Source organism: Leptonychotes weddellii, chromosome 9 (assembly GCF_054177405.1).
Source record: "Leptonychotes weddellii isolate Sample4059 chromosome 9, ASM5417740v2, whole genome shotgun sequence".
NCBI classification, from domain to species: Eukaryota; Metazoa; Chordata; class Mammalia; order Carnivora; family Phocidae; genus Leptonychotes; species Leptonychotes weddellii.
Window position 1 is genome coordinate 89,319,218 of NC_138377.1, and position 4,919 is coordinate 89,324,136.

At 46.4% G+C, this 4,919-nt stretch overlaps 1 pseudogene; it reads left to right on the forward strand.

Annotated features, from left to right (window-relative positions):
* Positions 1-3,157: 3,157 nt before the first annotated feature.
* Positions 3,158-4,029, forward strand: LOC115940596 (dual specificity protein phosphatase 5 pseudogene; annotated as a pseudogene).
* The last annotated feature ends 890 nt before the right edge of the window (positions 4,030-4,919 follow it).

Sequence of the window (4,919 nt, forward strand, 5' to 3'; positions counted from 1 at the left end):
GTTCAAGCAATATATTCTAACCAATAGAAAGCCTTTCTGGTGAGAGAGATTTGGGGGTTTCTTCTCTAATTTCCTCAATTTGGCTCATGGGCTCATACAAATGGTTTTTAGTCCCCAGCTCTGTGCAGACACCCTGAAAAAGATGTCCTCTCTCCCTTCTCTTCACCTTGCCCTTTTGCCTTCTTTTGCTCTTCCTTTTCTTTTACTCCTTCACTCCCTTCTCTCTCCCCAAAACCCCTCCATAGCTCTCCTTCGATATACATGGAGCAAGTATGCTCTGCTCCATGTACAAGTCCAGAGAATGGAGAAAATGGAGAGGACTAAAAGGCAATCAAACTCTATATTCGGAAAAGGTTAACTCCCACTAGCAAACCTTCTTATATGTTATTGAGCTAACAGGGAATTCCTCCACAGGCCTCCTTCTACAACCTAGCCTCAGTAAGAGCCAGCTCCAGGAAAGGAGGTGAGGACAGGTACAAGAAGGACCATCACTGTAGATATCACTTCCTATAAATACTCTATGTATACATTTTTGAGGCATGGAACCTGTACACATACGATTATAGAATTTTCAATCAAGAAAACTGCTCCTGGATTATATAACACATGTAAGATGGATCATTATTCTGTGATGTCCCCAGTAGTGACTCAAAGGGACTTGGTCACAAGAACAAGCCTGAGAGGTACCTCTGAAAATTAAGATTCACCATGCTGGTTTAACATGTCCATGCAGAATAGAAAACACGCTCTGATGGCTTCCTGGCCTTTTCCATGTTTTCTGATCTTGTGTACCAAACTCCCCAGAATCTAGGCAGCTTGATATTTCCTACAGCTTTTACTACCATTATTCAATTGCAGTCATTGTCACATGTTTCCAGAAAGTAAGCCCTTAACTCCTCTCCCTAAAGGAACTGGTCTGATCTTTGACAAAGGAGGCAAGAATACTCAATGGGAAAAAGTCTCTTCAACAAATGGTGTTGGGAAAACAGGATGGCAACATGCAAAAGAATGAAACTGGACCACTTTCTTACACCATACACAAAAATAAACTTAAAATGGAGGGGCACCTGGGTGGCTCAGTCGTTAAGCGTATGCCTTCGGCTCAGATCATGATCCCAGGGTCCTGGGATCGAGCCCCACATCAGGCTCCCTGCTCCGCGGGAAGTCTGCTTCTCCCTCTCCCACTCCCCCTGCTTGTGTTCCCTCTCTCATTGTGTCTCTCTCTGTCAAATAAATAAAATCTTTAAAAAAAAAAAAATTTTAAACGGATTAAAGACCTAAATGTGAGACCTGAAACCATAAAAATCCTAGGAGAAAGCACAGGCAGTACTTTCTCTGATAATAGCCTTAGCAACATTTTTCTAGATGTCTCCTGAGGAAAGGGAAACAAAAGCAAAAATACACTACTGGGACTACATCAAAATTAAAAGCTCCTGCACAGCAAAAGAACAATCAACAAAACTAAAAGACTACTAAATGAGAGAAGGTATTTGCAAATGACGTATCTGATAAAGGGTTATTATCCAAAATATATAAAGAACTGCTACAATTCAACAAACACACACACACTCCAATCAAAAATGGGCAGAAGACATGAACAGACATTTTTCCAAAGAAGAAAATGATTTCACTCATATTTCATTCAATTTAAGAAACAAAACAAAAGGACAAAGAAAAAAGAGACAAGCCAAAAAACAGACTCTTAACTCTCGAGAACAAACTGGTAGTTGCCAGAGGGGAGGTGGATGTGAAATGGGTAATACAGGTGAAGGAGATTTAGAGTACACTTACCTTGATGAGCAATGAGTAATGTATAGGATTGCTGAATCACTATATTGTACACCTTATACTAACGTAATACTGTACACTAACTCTACTGGAATTAAAATTAAAGAAAGAAAAACCAATCTGTGTTAGGTCATCAAGTTAAATGATTTTCACAACAGGAGAGACTGGCCATCACAAAACATTTCTTACTCAACATCAGCTAACATATATTCACCAACTTGATATGATCCAGAGTTGATGGAAGCATGAAGGAAAAAAAAAAGTGGGGGAGGGATCCTGTCTCACTGCCAAGAATATGAATGATGTTAGCTATAAAATAAATTCAAGGACATCCATACTAAGATCCAAACACTGTACATTTCCTAGATGGGCTTGTATAGTCAGGTCTTGTGATGTGTTTTCAGATAAGAAGGAATGAAGCAGGAGGCACATTCCAAGCTAACTATATGACAAGAGAAAAGGCCAAGTTCTCAGGGAGGCTAAATTCCCAAATGGAAACAGGCCACAGAAGGGGAACAAGCCACTTGGGACCCCTGAAACTACAGTCCACTGCCCCGTGCAAATACCATACAGTGGAAAGCCTCTCCTGGGTCTCTGAGAGACAAATCTCTAATAATATTGTACAGTATTATTTATATATCGTCTACCTGATTATATTTGAAATTGATTTATTTGATTAAATACTTCCACTATACCAAGGACTATGCTAGAGACATTACCTGAATTATCTCATTTAATCATCACAACCCTATGAGGTAAATAGTATTATTCCCGGGGGGGGGGGGCAGACCCATCGAGCACAGTGGGGAGACTCCCGGGAAGGAATTCAGCTCACGTGAACTCCCAGGCTCACAATGGGGTTCAAGGAAAACAGAACCGTGCTGGGGATGAGCCAATCCTCCTAACTGCCCCATGGCCTCCTCACCAGGGACTTGCTGCCTCCAGACACTGCGCAACCACGGGGCACCCTCACACCTGGATTCTTAAAGGCGGCGGGGGGGGGGGGGGGATGTACTTATCTCTGAGGAGTCCTCGAAACCTGTGATATCTAAGCCAGAGTTCCATTATAAAATACACCAGAAGTATATTAACGACCCATCTTAACTGGCCCTTCCAGTTAAATGTCTTACTTCGATTTAGTATGCAGTTAATGCTGCACGTTTTGTTACGCTCATACCTCACTCAAGACTCCCGGCCTGGCTTCCGACGGGCCGCAACGCAAGGGGCGGGAAAGACCCAGTGGGTGGCTGCGGCCCCGCGGCTCACCCTCCTGGGCCTCCCAGCCGGCACCCCGGCCGCGGACACCCGCGCGCCTCGTGGCGCTCGACAGCGGCCCAGCTGGCTCCAGCCGACCGGAACGTGTGCCTCTCGCTGCCCGCCAACCTCCTCTTGGCACGATGGCGGCCGGCGGCGCGGACTCTGCGCACTCCGGGCTGCCCAACATGGCGTCTGGAGGACGGCGGCTGCGTGGCGGCTTGACGCTGCGTGAGGACAGCTCCGCGGGCACCCTACTCGGCTCCCCATCGGCCGCTGGCTCACGGGCGTACTTCCCTAAAGGGGCGCGTGAGACTTCCTACTCGGAATGGCTTGATTGTTGTGTGGGTGTAAAACCCATTTCACAAGAGAACGCTCAGCAGCCAGTGTGCAAAACCTGTGCTGGACATCAGCTGTGGCCGGCTGATGACCAGAGCGGCCAGCTTACTGTCCTCTACCTTGGAAGTGCCCACGGTGTGTCCAAGCGCCAGTTGCTCGCCCACCTGCACGTCACTGCCCTGCTGAATGTCTCACGGTGAACATCCAAGGCCTGCATGACCCACCTGCACAATAAACGGATCCCGGTAGAAGACAGCCACGTGGCTGACTTAGCTCTCACTTTTAGGAAGCACTGGACTTCACTGACATGTCGGTGAAACGGGAGGCAGGATCCTGGTCCACTGTGAGGCTGGGATCTTCCGTTCAACTACCATCTGTGTGGCTTACCTCATGAAGATCTAGCTCAACTTTGGCTTCATGGGCCAGCAGCTCCTGCAGTTTGAATCTGAGATCCTGCCTTCCATGCCCACCCCACAGGCTCCCTCCAGCCAAGAGGAGGCAGCCAGCTCTTCATTTACAGCCCACTGACAGATGCTGACACTGAGCCCTAATGTGCAGGGTTCCTACTGCACATTCCCTACTTAAGTGCTGGTGACAGTGTCCACCAACCAGATGGTCTCAGAGCTCCTAGGAGCCGCATGGCCATAGCGAGATCCTACTAAAACTGGGATGGGGGAAATAGCCCAACACAACGGTGATTTTGTTTTTTAAATTCACGGATATTTCATATCTGTGCAGTACTGAAGAGCTCACTCTCTCACGCTGCTCCAGTGGGATAGTGAGTGGTTACCAGGCTTGCAAAGGACTTCAGACAGCTCAGGGATAGGTTCTTGGGGTAAAAGGGGAGCACAACCTGTGTTGACTATTGCACTTTCAGACCACCTGTCCTCTCAGGACTGCCCAGTCCTCATACCTCAAAGTTCGATTTTTTATTTCAAGTGTAAGGCAATAAAACCTGCAGCAATGTGGGAGAAAGGGCTTGCTAGACCAGGCAGTTTCAAAGCCAATTCATTTCTGAGGAAACACAATTTCCACTTTTTTTTTTTTTTTTTAACTTTGGCAGTCTTGGTACCCGTCTCTGTTGCTTCAGGGCATAAGCTGATCACCGTCGAGTCGGCAAAGTAACCCTCTAGGGTTTGTAGGGACATGAGATATATGCTGATATGAACTCTCAGATGTTTTCCAGACTCCCTCTTGGGTCCAATGGAAGCAGTTGGTTCAAGTAGCAAAATGTTGACATTTCTGGGTTTCCTTTTCACTGTGTGTTCTTCCCTGAGTTTGGATTTTGATTATTATTCGTACTTTCTCATTGCACCTCTCCTCAAAGCAACTCCTGTGTCAGTTGAAAAGGGTTCTGCAGACCACAGACCAAAAATGACCCCTTTAAGTAGTGACAGAGGGTGCCAGGAGAAAAAAGAGTACCTATTGTCTGGGTGAGAGGCATTGAAACAGTCACTCCCCTAGCATGCTTTCCCTATATATGCTTGTCTCATCTCTCATGACACTTGTTTTCTTCCCTCCCCTGGGGATTGTCTTCA